At 42.4% G+C, this 18,413-nt stretch overlaps 1 non-coding gene across 1 annotated transcript; it reads left to right on the plus strand.

Annotated features, from left to right (window-relative positions):
- The first annotated feature begins 14,200 nt into the window (after positions 1-14,200).
- LOC148211799 (small nucleolar RNA R71) lies at positions 14,201-14,307 on the plus strand. Its single transcript, XR_015790581.1, has one exon. It is a non-coding gene; the product is annotated as a small nucleolar RNA R71 (small nucleolar RNA).
- Positions 14,308-18,413: the final 4,106 nt, after the last annotated feature.

Genomic DNA, 18,413 nt, shown 5'->3' on the forward strand with positions numbered 1-18,413 from the left:
CTCTAGTGGCAGAACAGAGTACCGAAGGTCGGAGGGCGGCTCCATCCAGAGCCGACCTTATGAGTGGTATACTCCAACCACCATCCCCATCTCCGAGATACTCACGAACATTGAGGAAAGTGGGATGGAAAAGCTCCTCAAGCGACCTGAGAAGCTTCGAGGAGACCCAGAGAAGCGCAACAAAGATAAGTACTGTCATTTTCACCGCGATAACGACCATAATATGACAAGCTGCTGGGAACTGAAGCGCTACATTGAAGATCTCATTCAAGATGGCTACTTCAAAAAATTTGTGGGCAAACCGAGGTCTAACTCGGTCGAAAAGAAAGAAGAGAGGAAGCGTTCAAGAACGCCGCCTCGTCAAAATGACCGACCTGCAGTCATCAACACTATTTTCGGAGGCCCGAGCGGGGGCCAGTCCGGAAACAAGAGGAAAGAGCTAGCTCGCGAAGCCAGGCGCGAGGTATGCATCATCAGGGAGTAGAAACCTACTTGCTCCATCACTTTCGGCGATGCCGATTTGGGGGGGATTCATTTGCCCCACAATGACGCACTCGTGATCGCCCCTCTCATTGATCACGTCCTGGTCCGAAGGGTATTGGTTGATGGAGGCGCATCTGCGAACATCTTGTCCCTCCCAACATATTTAGCATTGGGATGGACCAGGTCACAATTGAAGAAGAGTCCAACACCCCTGGTTGGATTCTCTGGAGAATCGGTCTCCCCAGAGGGGTGCATCAACCTGCCGGTAACTATAGGGCAAGATGCCACCCAAGTAACGCAGATGGCTGAGTTCGTGGTAGTCGACGGCAAATCGGCCTACAACGCCATTTTTGGGAGACCCATTATCCACTCATTTCGAGTTGTTCCTTCCACGTTGCATCAAGTCTTGAAGTAATCAACCCCTAATGGAGTGGGCACGGTCCGAGGTGAACAAAACACTTCAAGAGAGTGCTACGCGTCCGCGCTCAAGGGATCGTCGGTATGTGCCCTTAAGGAACAAATTAATGATGGCAAGCAGCAGAAGTCAGGGACCGACCTGCCAAAAGAAGGTAAAAGGCAGTTCTCCCCGCCAACAGAAGAGCTCGAGCTTGTTCCTTTACTTAGCCCCGAAAAACAAGTAAGTATAGGAACCAAGCTGGGGGCTTCTGACAGGGAAGAACTGATCAACTTCCTCAGGTCTAACTCGGACATCTTTGCATGGTCTCACGAGGACATGCCTTGTATCGACCCGAAGATTATGGTGCATCGCCTCAACATAGACCCATCATTCCGACCTGTAAAGCAAAAAAGAAAACCTGTAAATAAAGAGAGGAGTGATGTATCCTGAATGGCTCTTTAACGTTGTGTTAGTTAAAAAATCCAACGGGAAGTGGAGGATGTGCCTGGACTTTACAAATTTAAATAATGCGTGCCCAAAAGATTGCTTCCCCCTTCCAAGGATCGACCAGCTCGTGGACGCAACAGCCGGGCACGAGCTACTCACCTTCATGGATGCCTACTCCGGATACAACCAAATTAAAATGCATATACCAGACCAAGATCACACCGCGTTTATAACAAACCAAGGTCTGTACTGCTACAAGGTGATGCCTTTTGGCCTAAAGAATGCAGGTGCGACCTAGCAAAGGATGGTGAACAAAATGTTTGCCAAGCAGATCGGTCGGAATATGGAAGTGTATGTGGACGACATCCTTGTCAAAATCAAGCAATCAAAGTCGCATCTTTCTGATCTAACTGAAGGCTTTGGAGTGCTACGGAAGTACCAAATGAAGCTCAATCCGACGAAGTGCGCCTTCGGAGTTTCCTCGGGAAAATTCCTTGGTTTTATGGTAAATAACCGCGGGATTGAGGCTAACCCAGAGAAGATAAAGGCCGTGCTCGACATGGAGGCACCCAAGACTCTAAAGCAGCTTCAGTGCCTCAATGGCAGGATTGCAGCCTTGAATAGGTTCGTGTCAAGATCGACGGACAAATGTCTTCCGTTCTTCAAAGTTCTTAGGAAAAAGGGACCGTTCGAATGGACGGAAGAGTGTGAGCAAGCGCTGGGGCAGTTAAAAGACTATCTCTGCTCGGCACCTCTACTCGCGAAGCCATTACCAGGGGAAAAACTCTATTTGTACCTGGCGGTATCTGCTAGCGCCGTCAGCTCGACACTGGTCGAGCAGGAGGGCGCAAGCCAGAGCCCCGTTTATTACACCAGTAAGGCCATGACCGAGGCCGAGACCAGATATCCCCAAATGGAGAAGCTGGCCCTCGCTTTAGTCACCTCGGCCCGAAGACTTAGGCCATACTTCCAAGCGCACACGGTCGTAGTACTTACAAACCTGCCCCTGAAGAATATCTTCCTTAAGCTTGAAACATCAGGACGTCTGATGAAGTGGGCATTGGAATTGAGCGAGTACGACGTCCAGTTCGAGTCCAGAACTGTGATGAAAGGACAAGCAGTGGCCGATTTTATCGCAGAGCTCACTCCACCACCTCAGTTGGTCAAATCCGACCTCCCGTGGACGATCTTCGTTGATGGGTCTTCTAACGAGAGGGGGTGCGGGGTAGGAATCCTCTTGCTCGCACCAAGAGGTGAGCGATTCGAATATGCTCTGCGATTCAACTTTCGGACCTACAAAAATGAGGCCGAGTACGAAGCACTCCTAGCAGGCCTGCGCATTGCCAAAAGACTGGGGGTCAGTCACATAAAGGTCTTTAGTGACTCCCAGCTGATTGTAAATCAGATCAAGGAGGAGTACCAAGCGAAGGACCCTTGGATGGAAAAATATCTGAGCAAGGTCAGATTGCACCTCACCCATTTCACGACTCACGAGGTGAGTCAAGTTCCAAGATCTGAGAACTCTAATGCAGATGCCTTAGCCAAATTGGCGTCAGCATACGAGACTGACCTGGCTAGGTCGGTCCCGGTCGAAATCCTAGACACTCCTTCAATCTTGGAACCAGATGTGATGAAGGTGGATACTCCTTCACCCACTTGGATGGACCCAATCGTGGAGTTCATCAAAGGAAGCCCACCGCAAGAGCCGAAGGAGCAAAAGAAGATGACGAGAAGAGCAGCTCGGTTCATGCTCCATGAAGGAGTGTTGTACCGACGTGGCTTCTCCCTGCCTCTCCTCAAGTGTGTGACTCCCGAAGAAGGCCTCTACATTCTTAGGGAAATTCATGGAGGGGTGTGTGGAAACCACTCCGGCGCCAGGTCGTTATCGGCTAGGGTAATTCGATAAGGGTACTATTGGCCAAGTGTCGAGCAGGATGCAAGGCAGTTTGTGAAAGCTTGCGACAACTGCCAGCGTTTCGCAAATATTATCCACCAACCTCCCGAACTGCTCACCCCCATCTCGGCCCCATGGCCATTTGCCCAGTGGGGGGTGGACATCATAGGTCCTTTTCCTTTGGGCAAAGGGCAAACAAAGTTCGCCGTTGTCGCTGTGGACTACATCACTAAGTGGGCTGAAGCCGAGGCACTATCCCACATCACAGAGTCCAGAATCACGTCGTTCATATGGACAAACTGACTGGGTGTTTATGCTGAACGCACGCACTAAGCGTGGTAACAATTATATAGATGCAAGCGCACACCTGTCAGAGTAATATAAAATGGATGGAGTATCCAAGTATCGATCCTCAAGGACTTCTAAATAATTTCCAAACTCTGAAGTTTTAAAGAATAGTGAATGTTGAAATGAGTGATTCTTGTAAAATGGGAAGTGGTCACAAATAATGGTTTTGGATTTGGGATTTGGACTTATAATAATAAAACCTAGCCCGAATTACTTCAAGTTAACCAACAAAGAATCAAGGACATGCTAAGGATAATATGCATTTTACTTTAGAAACTAACGACTACGCTTCTCACTTTACTTATGTCTAAGCAAGTTCAAAGTCCAAAGACATTCCCTAATATGTCTATTATGAGATATATCTTAGTTTTAGGATAGAAATAGTCGCAACCTCGGGTTAAGGTCCTATGTCTAGGCTACTTAAGCGGAACCCTTATGTCTAAGGCGCTCCTCTCCTTGGTTTAACCACTCAACAATGCAAATAAGCAACCTTTTCAGTATTGACTTGTTAAGACTTACAGTGGCCTTCTCTAAATCCTAACTTTTTTGGGAAAACATGTTGAGCAATGAATGGAAAGTAAAAACACTACTTCTTAGCAACCCTTTTTAGACAAAAAAGGCTAACTATCCATAACCGGGCTAGAGACGGGAATTTAGAAAGACATATTGAAGAAAATACAGCAAGTAAAATGGTTGAATGTGGAATGCATGTGTGAAAAACAAAAGTTAACTAACGGAGAGTTTTTATCGGGATTGAGAGCTTCGCCCTTCTCTTTCAAGCAAAGGGGAGTGTCACGTGCTCTTTCCTCCAAAAACACAACTCTCTTAACTAAAAATAAAGTAAAGGCAAAGGGAAGATAAGCAAAGTGTTGGATTTTTATAGATTTGAATAAGTAGAAAATGACTAAGTACAAATGGAAACAAAACAAAGCTCAATAAAGGAATGTAAAGTGCTCGAGATTTAAAAACCAAAAGTAACTAATGAAAGCAACTCAAAAGTACTTAGAAAGCAACAAAGAAACACTAAAAATGATCAAGAGAAGGAAGCAAGGCTTGATGAATTTGGTGGAGAAGTTGCTGGAATTTATAGCTGTGCAGAATTGGTTAGGTAGGTCCTAAAACGATGGTGAATCACCCATTTCCAACTCTTTTGACTGACCAAATCGTGCTCAAACTGATAGTGGAACACTTCTTCTACACGTATGCATCGGTTGGAACCACCAAAACGCATTGGAAGACGCGTTTCATTAAGGGCAAAGTTGGAAGAAAACCAGTTTTTCTGCAGGCTTCCCAGGCGCCTGGCGCCTCCCATGATACTTTTTCGTCTTTTTGCTTCTTTTGATTAATTTGCACTCCCAAATGGTCCTAAAATGTCATAAATACAATATAAGCCATCCACAAACCATAGTATATGAATTTTGCATGAATTGGAACTCAAACGATCGAGAAAAATCCGAAACAAAGCTGAAACATAGTAAAAACAACATCTAAAACCTTCTTTTTACGCATGTAAACAAGCGTAATCACACCCCCAAACTTAACTTTTTGCTTGTCCTCAAGCAAAACTTAGCAACTTTAATCAGCTTTCTAACACATGGACAAGGAAAAGCAAAAGCAACCGAGATGTTCAATCATAAATTGTCTCAAGGAAAAGATGTCAAAGCCTACCATTCTATTGCCTTTGTAAACTTAGTCACTATAAACCAAGTTTTAAATGATAAAAACTTTTTCTTTCAAAATCTTTTTTTCTCTTTCACAAACAGAAAACGTTTTCAAATACCCCTAAGGAATCTGCACACTCCCTTTTTACACTAAGACTTTTACATCTGAAAGACCGGCTACTAGCCCCTGAGGTTTTCACACACTAACATCGGTTTCAACCACAGCTACTCGTAGAAAGACTCTGAACTAACAGCTAGGTCATAAAACGACGACAATGAGAAACACGAAGTCACTTATCACCATCTTTACTGCTATTTTCAAAGTCAACACCCAACCTAAAACTAAATGGGTGTCTACAGTAGGACTCGGGAATCATAAATACATTTTCTTTAACTCTCATTGTTTTTACCGCTCTTTTCTTTCTAACACAAGTCTTTTCCCCACTCTTATTTTCTCTCAACAAGACTCTTTTTACTCTTTTGCAACTTTTTTCTTTCTTTCTTTCTTTCGTTTTTATTTTTTTTTAGCTAAGTGCTTTTTCAACATTTTCTTTCTTTCCAACTGACTCTTTTTCAAAAGAAAATAGCATGATTTTTCAAATATAAATAACACCTTATCTTTCTGAAACAACGACTGACACAACGACTGTCCCCCCCAAACTTAAGAGAGACAGTGTCCTCACTGGGAAAAGACTTTTGCATCGGATGAAAAAGGCTTAACAGTAAAAAGGACAAGGACTTCCTATATAGGGGCAAAGAAAAAGATTAAAGTCTGTAAAGATCAAAAAGACATAAAAGAAAATGAGTTTATCACATAAACAAAGGAAATAGCTCAAAGCTTAGTCAGGCATAGAACAGAAAACTCAACAATCTCTTATAATCATCATCGACATGAAATCACATGCACAACACAGATGCTTCAAAATAGGCATGTGAAAAGCTAAACTAAGGTTAAGTGAAGGCATACTTTAAGTGATCAGAAGATAAACGATACTAATTTATTCATGCTTCAACTGAGCTCGAAACATAATCAATACAAAAAAAACATGCGTAGTAATGCTAGAATATGCAAACTACGTCATTAACCAAAAGAAGAAAACACAAAAAAAAATAGCAAAGAAGAAACCTCCCCTTCATGAAGTCGGAGGTTGTGGACTAGGATCAGTGTCAATACTGGGAGATGGATGACCAAGGATAGCAGCTAGCGCTGGAGGCCATGAAGGTAAAACCGCAAAATCCAATGAAGCCCTTAAGTTGTAGATATGTTGCACGACTTCTCGAACCTGATCTCGCAGCTGGTGGTTCTCCTCTCGAAGACGACGGATCTCCGATGTAGGAGACATCCCAGTACCTTCCCTTCTTTGTAACGCATGGGCAATAATACGCCGAATATTCTTTTCTTCCACAATTGGGGCATCTCTCTTAATTTGATCCTCAGGGAGCTGTACACCTTGTCGCAAGCATAAAGAAGTGACCAAACGTGGGTGATAAAGCTTACCACGTGTCCGGTGGGCACACTCATGGATACTGGTATTGATCAATTCTCCATAATTCACATCTATGCCCTTTAGCATGGCATAAACCAGCAATGCCCTATCCTGAGTGACATGCTCATCATGCTCCGTTGGCAGAATTCTGTTTTTGACTATGTATAACCATCCTGCAGCAGCTAGGGAAACATCCTCGGGTTTTAGTCGTACCTTGCCATGAGTAGTCAAATCCCAAGTGGCAGAGGGCTTCCCAACACATTCTAAAGCCTCATCAAGCTGTGCTAGAGTCGGAGTCACTAACATCTTATTGCCCACAGCATCTCTGATATTCTCAATGTTGAAGGTGTAGTTGATCTGAGTGGCATCAAACCGTATTTCCTTCCCGCGCACTATGGCTATATGTGACTGGGGATGGACTGCAGCATAGAATTCTCTGACTAACTCCAAAGCCTCACATTGTATGGGCTGAATGAGTGGTCTCCATTCTTTGTCTCTGGCGGTCTCCCTCCAATCATCAGGCACATCACCTAGGGCGAGATCAAATCCCAATTCTGTCATAATCTTACGGGATTTCATTAATGAAGTTCGAGTGGCTAAATTTGCTGCGTTCCATTTCGTCTCGACCTCCTCTCCCTCAGACAAGTCCAGTTCAATTGTATCAACTGGCCCAGGTGCCACTACCTTCTTCTTAGCTTCAGCTGCTTTAGCTTTCGCAGCTCTCGTTTTAGGTTCATTCACGGGCACTGTTGGCTTCTTAGCCTGAACTGCACGTCGTTTTGAACTCTTTTTCTCCCGCCTCTTGTATTGAAACATTTCCCTTATCGTCTGCGTGTCCTCAAGATCTTCTTCGCTGGTAGGTTCTTGAGTACTATTCTCCCCAACCTTGGATCTACCTGTATCACACCCAAGCGGGTTAACTGTATTAGAAGGAATAGTATGAGCATCCCTTACCCCTGGTAGAGTGGCCATCGGTGTGACATACTCATCCGTTGCCAACGGAGTAGATTCAGTTGCCCCAGTAGGCAACTCTTGGTGACTACCAAATGCTCCTTCTGTAGGTGTATCCAATGGGGAAGGTTCCTGAGTATCTGTTCTCACCACTTCGTTCTCGGTATCCTCTGTTTCTGGCATATTTGAACAATGTCCTCGTGAAACCAGTAGAAAATCATCATTACCATCTTCCGGTGTAATAATCAATGGAGATGAATAAAACTGCTCCTCGTCCCTGTTCTCCATAGATGAATCCTTAGGCGTCAGACGCCTACTACTCCCATCTTCCTCAATTTCTGGGTCTATCATCACCTCCTTGCCCTTCCTCTTTTGCCCTATCGAAACCCCGGGCTCTAGCCTATGGCTGTGGCTCTTCTCTTGCTCTCCTCCATGCTCATCTCCTGCATCCATTGGCATATTGATTGGGGTTGGCATCCTAGGAGGCTCTAAGGGTTTTAGTTGTCCCATGTTAAAGGTACTCGATATGTTAGGGTTCAATTGGGGTGCTTGAGATCCTCTTTCTAGGAATGGAAGTTGAGCTGGTGGGGGAACCCTAGGTGAAAGCATCCCATAATTATGTGGAGGTACCCAATGACCCATTCCATAATAAGGTGGAAGGCTAGGAAATAGAGTAGATGGGTTTGGCATTCCATAAGGATGAACACTAGCTGGAATTTGCATTTGAGACAAGGGAAAATGATAAGAAGGAACCGGGTTAAACATAAACGGTTGGTACATACCCGGATTGATCATTGGAGGAAGTTGTTGAGGATTTTCAGCCCTAAACTCACTGTTTTGAGGTATATTAAAGGTGGGTAGTTGCTGAAAATTAACATAACCATGTGGGCTCATTATAGGATGTTGTGTAGGAGCTTGGGATGGAGGACATTCAAATGTTTGAAGCGGGTTTCCTCCCCTAACAGCAGCTAGCCTAGAATCTGAACCCATGTGGTGTTGGAAGTTCTCCAATGGTGGAAAAGGAATGCTTGTGGCATTTGGAGTTTGAGTAGAAGAGGTAGGAAGTGAAGTATGTTGAGAAGAGGAAGCCATAGATGTAAGCAAATGCTGGAAATTCCTTCTTCTCTTTGGTAGCTGAAAATCGAAAACAAGGGTGATGAAGGGAGTGGGTTTTTGCCGAAAAAACAAGGGGAAGAAGAGAGTTGTGTGGGTTTTGGTGGAGTTGTAAAGCTTAGGCAATGGGTCTATTTAAAGCTTTCCCCAAACTAAATCCTAAATGGAAAGGGATTGACATTTAAGTTCAACTAAGTTTCCTAAACCTAAAAGGAAAAGAAAACAAATTTGAATACAAAATAGGATTTGGGAAACAAAATTTGAGTTTGAAGAGAAGTTCTTAAAGCTAAATCATAGAGGATTAATGTTTGACCCAAAATAAAGCCCATGCTATCGAAAATTAAAACCCAAACCGTGAAGAAAAACGAAATTCGAACTGCTGGAAAACAGGGCAGGCGCCATGCGCCTGCGTGATTTATTTTCGCAAAGGGCAGGCGCCAGGCGCCTGCGTAAAATTTTTTTCAATGTTTTTTTTTTTCTTTCATTTTTTCTTTTTTTTTCAACGTTTTCAAAAACATTCTCTTAATAAGAAAAACTTTATAATGAAACAAAGAGAAAATACAAGATACAAAGACTTCCTTCCTTTACTTTTGTTCTTTCAAAAACGGATAAGAAGGAAAAAACATTTTTCGCAAAAATTTATTGACCTGAAAGTTGAATAGAGGTTTTTCCTCTATCCACTGGTTCTCCAAAATACGGCTTAAGTCTCTGCCCATTTACTTTAAAAACATTTCCCTTAGAGTCAACTAGATCCACTGCCCCATATGGGTAGACTTTAAAAATTTGAAAGGGACCAGACCATCTAGACTTAAGTTTTCCAGGGAAAAGTTTCAACCTAGAGTTGAATAACAGAACCAGATCACCTTCTTGAAGATTGTTCGGCCGAAGACGCCTATCATGCCACTGTTTAGTTTTTTCCTTAAACAACTTAGCATTCTCATAAGAAAAGTGCCTGTGTTCTTCTAATTCCAACAATTGTAACTTCCTCGCTTCACCTGCAGCCAACAAATCAAAATTTAATTTCTTAGTAGCCCAAAATGCTTTATATTCTAGGTCAAGAGGCAAATGACATGCTTTTCCAAAAACTAGCCTATAGGGGGACATGCCGAGGGGAGTCTTAAATGCTGTCCTATATGCCCAAAGTGAATCATCAAGCTTAAAAGACCAATCCCTACGGTTAAGATTTACAGTTTTTTCTAAAATGTTTTTTATCTCCCTATTAGATATTTCGGCTAACCCATTCGACTGTGGATGATACGCTGTTGCAACCCTATGACGCACATTGTATTTAGTCAGCAACTTTTGCATAGACCTATTCAGAAAATGAGCCCCCCCATCGCTTATCAGACAACGCGGGGTTCCATAACGCGTAAAAATGTGCTTTTGCAGAAAACGAATAACAACTTTGGAATCATTGGTAGCAGTTGCAATGGCTTCTATCCATTTCGAAACATAATCTACTGCTAACAATATATAAAGCTTACCATTAGAAGATGGAAATGGACCCATAAAATCTATACCCCACACATCAAATATTTCAATCTCCAGGATCGGGGTTTGAGGCATTTCGTGGCGTTTAGATATATTACCTGTCCGTTGGCATTTGTCACAAACCTGGGCAAACTTATGTGCATCTTTGAACAGAGTGGGCCAAAAGAACCCACTTTGCAAAACTTTTGCTGCGGTTTTGTGTCCTGCAAAATGTCCTCCATATGGAGACATATGATAAGCGTCTAATATCGCCTCGTGCTCTTCTTCTGCGACACACCTGCGTAAGATATTGTCAGGTCCTAGCTTATATAAAAAAGGCTCATCCCAACGATAACATCGAACTTCATTTAAAAATTTCTTTACCTGTTGCTTGTTGAACTCATAAGGAACTATTCGACTTACCAAATAATTTGCTATATCGGCATACCACGGAACTGAATCAACTCGCAAGAGTTGCTCGTCAATAAACTGTTCACGTATAACAGTTCCATCATCACAGAGCGGGGATTCCAATCTAGACAGGTGATCAGCAACTTGGTTTTCAGTACCCTTCCTGTCCCTAACTTCAATATCAAACTCTTGAAGTAACAAAATCCACCGTATCAAACGTGGTTTAGCATCTTTTTTAGCAAATAAATATTTTAAAGCAGAATGGTCAGTAAAAACAATGACTTTTGTGCCTATCAAGTAAGACCTAAACTTATCAAAGGCGAACACAACTGCTAACAGTTCCTTTTCAGTAGTAGTGTAATTGAGTTGTGCACCGGTCAGAGTCTTACTAGCATAATACACAGGATGCAAGATCTTGTTTTTACGTTGTCCTAACATAGCTCCTATTGCATAATCACTAGCATCACACATGAGCTCAAAAGGTAAATCCCAATTAGGTTCGATAATTATAGGAGCTGAACTTAGAGCAACTTTCAACATTTCAAATGATTTTAAACAGTCATCATCAAAAACAAATAGTCTATCATGTTCTAGCAATTGACACAAGGGTTTAGAAATTTTAGCAAAGTCCTTTATAAAGCGGCGGTAAAATCCCCCATGCCCTAAAAAACTTCTAATCCCTTTGACATTTGTAGGAGGAGGTAGCTTTGAAATGATGTCTATCTTAGCGTGGTCTACCTCTATTCCTTGCTTGGAAATTTTGTGACCCAAAACAATACCCTCTTGTACCATGAAATGACACTTCTCCCAATTTAGGACTAGGTTTGTTTGTTCACATCTCTCCAATACTCTCTCCAAATTAACTAAACATGCGTCCAAAGAATTTCCAAAAACAGAAAAGTCATCCATAAAAACTTCTAGAATATTTTCTACCATGTCAGAGAAGATGGCCATCATACACCTCTGAAAAGTCGCGGGTGCATTGCATAGTCCAAAGGGCATTCGCCTAAAAGCGAACGTACCATACGGACACGTAAATGTTGTCTTCTCTTGGTCTTCTGGAGCAATAGTAATTTGATTATAACCCGAATATCCATCTAAAAAACAATAGAAATCCTTACCTGCCAGACGGTCGAGCATCTGGTCAATAAACGGGAGAGGAAAATGGTCTTTCTTTGTTACCTTGTTGAGTTTGCGATAGTCAATGCAAACTCTCCACCCGCTCACAGTTCGGGTTGAGATGAGCTCATTCTCCTCGTTGGCCACCACGGTTATACCCCCTTTCTTTGGTACACACTGTACTGGGCTTACCCAGCTGCTGTCGGATATTGGGTATATAACACCGGCGTCAAGCCATTTAAGAATTTCTTTCCTTACAACCTCTTTCATCTTCGGGTTCAACCGCCTTTGACTCTCAATAGAGTTCTTAGCATCTTCTTCCAATAGAATTTTGTGCATGCAAAAGGCTGGGCTTATCCCTCGGATATCTGCTATCGTCCATCCAATGGCCTTTTTGTGCTTCTCCAAAATCTGCAATAAAGAATATTCATTAGTAGGTGATAAATTGGAAGCTATAATAACTGGTAAAGTGTCGTTATCCCCTAGATACGCATATTTCAAATGCGACGGCAATGGCTTCTGCTCCAACGTGGGTGGTTCCACTATGGACGGAAGTAACGACTTGCATTCTTCTTTTTGTATTTTTTCAATAGGATTAGCCACATCTTCTGGTCCTTCTGCTATCTTATCAAGCTCTTCTTCAATCTCTGTAACTAACGAGTCATAAAACTCATCAAACATAATAGGATTCAAGCTATTTATAGCAGAGCACTCTTCAAAGTCTCCTGGTAATTTCATGGCATCTAGAACGTTAAATTTAACTTCTTCATTATTTACCCTCATTGTAATTTCTCCCTTCCTCACATTAAAAACTGTATCCCCAGTGGCTAGAAATGGTCTTCCCAAAATAATGGGAACGTCTAAGTCTGCCTCGCAATCTAGAATGATAAAGTCCGCAGGGAAAATGAATTTGTCCACCTGGACTAAAACATCTTCTATCTTTCCCTCAGGTCTTATGATAGATCTATCTGCTAGTTGGAGGGTAACCGTAGTAGGTCTAGCTTCTCCTATGCCTAAAGATTTGAAAACTGATAATGGCATAAGATTAATGCTAGTGCCTAGATCACATAATGCCCTACCTAAGTTTTTTCCTCCTATGGAACATGGAATGGTAAAACTGCCAGGATCATTACATTTCATGGGCAGCGGGCTGCCTACAGCCTCACTACTACATTTTGTCATGGCTACCAGTTCATGCTCTCCTATTTTTTTCTTCCTAGAAACTATATCTTTCAAAAACTTAGCATAATTTGGCATCTGTTCTAGAGCATCTACTAATGGTATATTTATATGCAGTTGTTTTAAAATATCTAAAAATTTTCTAAACTGGGAATCATTATTTTTCTTTACTAATCTTTGTGGAAACGGGGGAGTAGGGGTAAAAGAAGGCTGTACCTGTGGAGGAACACTCGGGGTGTCCTCATTACCTTTTCTAATATTTTCTTTTTCTGGTGTTGTTGGATTTTCTGGTATCTTTACAATTGGTTCGGTGGACGGAATCTGTACATCTGTTGTTGGCATTGTTGGTCCATCATATGCCAGTCCACTCCTGAGGGTGACAGCTTTGCACTGTTCTTTCCCTTCTCGTTTTGGTAATTCAGTATGGCCTGGAAAAGAACCTTGTGGTCTATTCTTCAATTCATTGGCGAGCTGTCCCAATTGGGTCTCGAAATTCCTCATTGATGCCGCTTGGGATTGTATCACTGCGTCGGTTCGGGCCATGTACTCCTTCATCATATTCTCAAGATTTGAGTTGTTATTTTGAACTGGTGGAGTCTGTGTTCTCTGATTATACTGCTGTTGCGGTGGTGGGATGTATTGCTGTGTAGGTGGAACATAGGGCTGCTTGTTCTGCTGGCTCTGCCCTTGATTAAAACCGCTCGAACCTCCTTGTCCTCCCCATGAGAAATTAGGGTGGTGCCTCCAACCTGGGTTGTAGGTGTTCGAATATGGGTTAAAGTTCCTATTGTTCCCATGTCCTACATAAAAAACAGAAGCAGGGTTATGTGGACAATTATCATAGATATGGTTTTCACTGCAAAATGAACAAATGAGATCGTTGACTTGGCAAACAGGGGCAGGAGTGCAAAAATCCGACTGCACAGGTTGTATCGGCGTGGCTAATGGATTTTTTATTCCCAATGCCATCTCTTTCAGCCTCTGGTTCATTGTAACCATCTCTTTTTGCATCGAGGTCGCAATGTCCAGAGCCAAAACTCCAGCTGGATCTTGCTTCTTTGGTGCTGCCCTAGATATTTGCGAACACCATAGTTCGTTGTGTGAAGCTAAGTCATTTAGGATGTCAACTATCTCGTTCAATGTCTTCTTTGTAAAGGCTTCGTTGGCAGCATTGTTTAGCATCATCTTAGTAGGATGATCTAAGCCTCTAAAGAAATGTTCTATCTGGATGCATGCCGGCAAGCCATGGTTCGAACATTTCCTGATTAGTTCTTTAAATCTCTCCCACGCCTCGTGAACAGGTTCACGATCATACTGTCTAAAGGAGATGATCTCCTCTCTGATATCAGCGTGACGAGTAGGTGGGAAGAATTTTGTTAAGAACTTCTCCACTAACGACCCCCATGTGGTGATGGATCCCGGTGGAAATGCATTGAGCCATGCTCTAGCTTGGTCCTTCAAAGAAAATGGAAAAAGTGTTAGTCTCAGAGCATCGTCTGTTATACCAGGTAATCGAAATGCAGTTGCAATTTGAATGAATGATTTCAGATGATCATGTGGATCCTCATGTTCCTGCCCTCCAAAATGTCCAATTGTCTGCAACATTTGGAACATCATTGGTTTAAGCTCAAAGTTTGCTTGGGCTGGAATAGGGTTGACTATCCCTGAATCAAAGTTCTGAAAAGCCGTGGCGGCATATTCTCGCATTGCCACGTCTCTGTTGTCCGCCATCTGGATATGGTTGAATTCATCATTTCTTGCATGATCCCTCATATTACCGTTAACAGCAGGTGGATCAACCGGATCACGAGGTGGAATATCTGCCATTGATGTGCTCGTACTCTCTACCTCACTTTCAGGACTGATTTCACCTTCTCTCTCTTTTTGCTTTTCTAGTTGTTTTCGAAGTCTTTGCTCCTTTCGAGTTTTTCGAAGGGTCCGCTCAATCTCAGGGTCAAGGGGTAGAAGAAAAGATCTTGTGCTCATGCACTTTAACGTACCCTTGTGAGATAAACGACCAAAAATATAGAACAAAAACGGTGGATGGAAATTACACCCAACAACAATTCACAAAAATAAAAACTAAAAGAATTTGAAAATAATTTTAAAACTAAAGTCCCCGGCAACGGCGCCAAAAACTTGACTGGGTGTTTATGCTGAACGCACGCACTAAGCGTGGTAACAATTATATAGATGCAAGCGCACACCTGTCAGAGTAATATAAAATGGATGGAGTATCCAAGTATCGATCCTCAAGGACTTCTAAATAATTTCCAAACTCTGAAGTTTTAAAGAATAGTGAATGTTGAAATGAGTGATTCTTGTAAAATGGGAAGTGGTCACAAATAATGGTTTTGGATTTGGGATTTGGACTTATAATAATAAAACCTAGCCCGATTTACTTCAAGTTAACCAACAAAGAATCAAGGACATGCTAAGGATAATATGCATTTTACTTTAGAAACTAACGACTACGCTTCTCACTTTACTTATGTCTAAGCAAGTTCAAAGTCCTAAGACATTCCCTAATATGTCTATTATGAGATATATCTTAGTTTTAGAATAGAAATAGTCGCAACCTCGGGTTAAGGTCCTATGTCTAGGCTACTTAAGCGGAACCCTTATGTCTAAGGCGCTCCTCTCCTCGGTTTAACCACTCAACAATGCAAATAAGCAACCTTTTCAGTATTGACTTGTTAAGACTTACAGTGGCCTTCTCTAAATCCTAACTTTTTTGGGAAAACATGTTGAGCAATGAATGGAAAGTAAAAACACTACTTCTTAGCAACCCTTTTTAGACATAAAAGGCTAACTATCCATAACCGGGCTAGAGACGGGAATTTAGAAAGACATATTGAAGAAAATACAGCAAGTAAAATGGTTGAATGTGGAATGCATGTGTGAAAAACAAAAGTTAACTAACGGAGAGTTTTTATCGGGATTGAGAGCTTCGCCCTTCTCTTTCAAGCAAAGGGGAGTGTCACGTGCTCTTTCCTCCAAAAACACAACTCTCTTAACTAAAAATAAAGTAAAGGCAAAGGGAAGATAAGAAAAGTGCTGGATTTTTATAGATTTGAATAAGTAGAAAATGACTAAGTACAAATGGAAACAAAACAAAGCTCAATAAAGGAATGTAAAGTGCTCGAGATTTAAAAACCAAAAGTAACTAATGAAAGCAACTCAAAAGTACTTAGAAAGCAACAAAGAAACACTAAAAATGATCAAGAGAAGGAAGCAAGGCTTGATGAATTTGGTGGAGAAGTTGCTGGAATTTATAGCTGTGCAGAATTGGTTAGGTAGGTCCTAAAACGATGGTGAATCGCCCATTTCCAACTCTTTTGACTGACCAAATTGTGCTCAAACTGATAGTGGAACACTTCTTCTACACGTATGCATCGGTTGGAACCACCAAAACGCATTGGAAGACGCGTTTCATTAAGGGCAAAGTTGGTAGAAAACCAGTTTTTCTGCAGGCTTCCCAGGCGCCTGGCGCCTCCCATGATACTTTTTCGTCTTTTTGCTTCTTTTGATTAATTTGCACTCCCAAATGGTCCTAAAATGTCATAAATACAATATAAGCCATCCACAAACCATAGTATATGAATTTTGCATGAATTGGAACTCAAACGATCGAGAAAAATCCGAAACAAAGCTGAAACATAGTAAAAACAGCATCTAAAACCTTCTTTTTACGCATGTAAACAAGCGTAATCACAAACATTGTGTGCCGCTTTGGCATACCAAATGCTATCGTGACAAACAACGGAAAAAAATTTGACAATGCAAAGTTCAATGACTTTTGCAGAAAACTTGGTATAAGCCACCTCAGTTCGTCCCCTGCGCATCCAAAAGCGAATGGACAAGTTGAAGCAGTAAACAAGATCATAAAGCGAGGACTCAAGCTAAGGTTGGACTCCAGAAAGGGAAGGTGGGCTGAGGAGCTACCTGAGGTTCTGTGGTCATATCGAACAACCCCACAGGAGTCAACTGGCGAAACTCCGTTCTCGCTAGCCTTTGGTTCCGAAGCTGTTGTACCAGTCGAGATCGGCATACCAACAAACAGGGTAGAATAGTACGAGCCAATGAAGAACGAGGAAGAGCTACTCCTGAACCTGGACTTGTTGGAAGGGAAAAGGGAAATGGCTCAGCTGCGCTTAGCAGAGTATCAGAACAGAATGGCCGGACATTACAATACCCGAGTTCAACCTCGAAGCTTCCAAGTTGGACATTTGGTCTTAAGAAAAATTCAGAGTCGTGTTGGCACCCTTGACCCAAGTTGGGAGGAACCGTTCGAAGTCAAAGGCATAGTCCCACCTGGAACTTATATGCTGGCAGACTTGGAAGGAAGAGTGCTTGCGCATCCATGGAACGCGGAGCACTTGAAGCGCTATTACCCCTGAAATGTCAAAATCGTCCCAAAATGGGCTTGTCAAAATTTTCAAGGGGCGAAATTTTTAATAAATGGAGTTATTTAATTTCATAACTCCGAGTTCGATTAGAAATTAAATGGGGGCCACGGACTCCCATAGGACTTAAAATTGATCAAATTCGATCCTGAAAACCCACGAGTTCGAGGTGCGATGTCATGATCAATTACAAACCAAAATGCAATCCTTTGAACGATTAAGTTAAAAATGCGATGTTGAAGGTTCAAGAAATTCAATCCTCTAAACCTACGGGTTCGAGGTGCGATGTGAATATTAACAAAGGACATCAAAATCAACCCTTTGAACGTATAAGTTAAAGGTGCGAGGTGAAAAGGTTCCAATTGCTTCATGTTCTTTCGGACTTCCGAGTTCGAGGAGAAATATTAAAAGCTGATAAAAGAAACTCTCAAATTCAAACCTTAAGTAAGAGGTACGATGAGAAAAGAGTTGAATTTATTTATTGATAAGATCCAGCTTACAAAAGTAAGTCCGAAAAGTTTAAGGAAAAAGCAATAGAAGAGTCTGAGCTAGAGGCAGAACTGCAATTAAGTATATGGAAGGAATTCATTAATTGGAGGACAGAGCCAAGGCTTATAGACCTTGCAGCTCTGCCCAAAAAGAGAATATATATAAACACAAGGAAAGAGAGCCTCAACTACTTCCGAGGTGGGAGGACAGCTCGCCTTGGGAGCCTAGAAGGTTAACCTCCTGAGACCCATCCTGCTGACAAGGAACCTCCTCTTGCGTTGTGCCGATCTCATTGGGCTCTTGGCTAGGAGCGTCCTCTCCTTCCATGTCGGAGTAGTCAGAGTCCAGCTCCCTGACATACTTGTCCACCAGCGGTTGGGGGCCAGGAGTCCCGTTAGGCCCAGAAGCCCACTTTTCAGAGTATTTCCTCTTGAGGTCGCTGAGATCGATATGGAGGTGAGGCATGTCGGAAGCAATACCCTTCATCAAGAACTTGAAGCCGGCGTCGCTAAAGTCCTTGGCGAACCCATCAAAGTCTGGGTGTTGCCGGAACGACTC

The sequence above is a fragment of the Momordica charantia genome, assembly GCF_013281855.1.
Source record: "Momordica charantia cultivar OHB3-1 chromosome 4 unlocalized genomic scaffold, Mcharantia_2.0 BLBB01000004.1, whole genome shotgun sequence".
NCBI classification, from domain to species: domain Eukaryota; kingdom Viridiplantae; phylum Streptophyta; class Magnoliopsida; order Cucurbitales; family Cucurbitaceae; genus Momordica; species Momordica charantia.